Source organism: Cebus imitator, unplaced genomic scaffold (genome assembly GCF_001604975.1).
Source record: "Cebus imitator isolate Cc_AM_T3 unplaced genomic scaffold, Cebus_imitator-1.0 Scaffold637, whole genome shotgun sequence".
Taxonomy (NCBI): domain Eukaryota; kingdom Metazoa; phylum Chordata; class Mammalia; order Primates; family Cebidae; genus Cebus; species Cebus imitator.
The window spans coordinates 155,512-157,613 of NW_016107952.1; positions in this window are offsets into that span (position 1 = coordinate 155,512).

Genomic DNA, 2,102 nt, shown 5'->3' on the forward strand with positions numbered 1-2,102 from the left:
CCAAGGACAATCCAAAGCAACCTGCAGGGGAGAAGGCATGAGATCTGCGGAGGAGGCCGAATCAGACCTGGGTCCTCTCCACTGTTGCACCAAGACAGAGCCAGTGGGGCCCTCACTCATTGTACCCCCAAACAAACTATCAGATTTTGTTTGACTCCTAGAAGTCTAGCCTAAATGATATTTCATATACCTGGAAGTGCTTTGAAAAATTTACAGACTCCTATCTCTGCAGGGTAAATTCCACTTCTAGGAATATGTTCTGCAGAGGTAACATGCAGAAGGATTTTGCATTGTGGCATTATTTGTAATAGTGAACAAACTATTACATTTGGGAACAAACAAGGCATTTATTAATAAGGGACTAGTTAATTTATGGAATATATATGTTTAAAAACCAAGAGTACCTCAGAATTTACTAACGTAAAAAGATGTGTCTGAATTATAAAAAGAAGATATATAAATGGCCAACAAACATGATAAACTGCTCAACATCACTAATGATTAGGGAAATGCCAATCAAAACTACAATGTGAGACCACCTTACTCCTCCAAGAATAGCCACGATCAAAAAATAATGGATGTTGGTGGGGATTTGGTGTAAAGGGAATACTTTTGCACTGCTGGTGGGAATGTAAACTATTACAACCACCATGGAAAACAGTGTGGAGACCTCTTAAAGAACTAAATGTAGAACTACCACTTGATCCAGCAATCTCACTACGGGGTATCTACCCAAAGGAAAAGAAGTCATTATGTGAGAAAGATTCTTGCACATGCATATTTATAGCAGCACAACTGGCAATTACAAAAGTATGGAACCAGCCCAAATGCCCATCAACCAATGAGTGGATAAAGAAATTTTGGTATATATATACCGTGGAATACTACTCAGCCATTAAAAGGAACAAAATGATAGCATTTGCAGCAACCTGGGTGGAACTGGAGAGCATTATTCTAAGCAAAATAATGAAAAACCAAACATCACTTGTTCTCACTCACAAGTGGGAGTTAAGCTATGAGGATGCAAAGGCATAAGAATGACACAATGGACTTTGGGGATGTGGGAGAAAGGAAGAGAGAGGGATGAGGGATGAAAAACTCTAAATTGGGTGCAGGTATTCTGCTTGGGTGATGGGTGCCCCAGAATCTCAGAAATCACCACTAAATAATTTATTTATGTAACCAAACACCACCTGTTCCCTGAAAACCTATGGAATTAAGAAAAAAATATGTGTCTGAAAAGTACTTACATAGGACAAAAAGACATTACAAAGGTACATAGGTAAGAATATGTACCATTTATGTGAAAATAAGAAAATAATACATATAAGCATATATATTTAGAAAAAATTAGCAGAAAGGCAAGAACATGGAGAGAGAGAAAGACAGAAATGTCTTTAAAATGTCTGCTAAAATGTTAGCATTGGTTTATCCGCATAAAACAGTTCTTGTAGAGCCAGATTTCTCACTGTTGGAGTGGGAATGTACGGATAAGAAAGGGGAGGAGGCTAGAATGACCCGTATAGTAATGGATTAGAGATGGAGATATCAGAGGAACACATTAGTTTAATACAGATACAGACAGCTACATATCAAAATATTTATAGATGTGTGTATACTCATGAGTTGGGATACACACATGTATTTCTTGGTTCTCTCAGCTGAGAGGGCCTAGATGAAGTGACACCCCAGTAGACGCACCCCAAGTGCGTCTACCACACAGATCTTTATTTCTATTACTATTCTCCAATGAAAAGAACCAGAGCACTTTGGAGAAATGGCTGATGCTAAGGCTGGGGCAAAAAATAAGTATGGATCATCGTGTAATGCCAGAAAGAAAGAAAGCATTTAAAAACCAATTCAACAAAAATACTACATTGGTGGGAGTACATCAAAGGGGCTCAGGAACCAACTCTCAGAATTCCCAGTAGCCAAAACTGAAGTAATCTGGGCAACACAATTAAGAATATTAGATTACAACCCAATTATAAAATAAATATCCATGAGTCCATAATGATATAAGTAAATGATTGAATACGTTAATAAATGCAGGAGAGGAGTGACAGATAAATTTCCCACACAGAAGAATTCCAAACAATTTA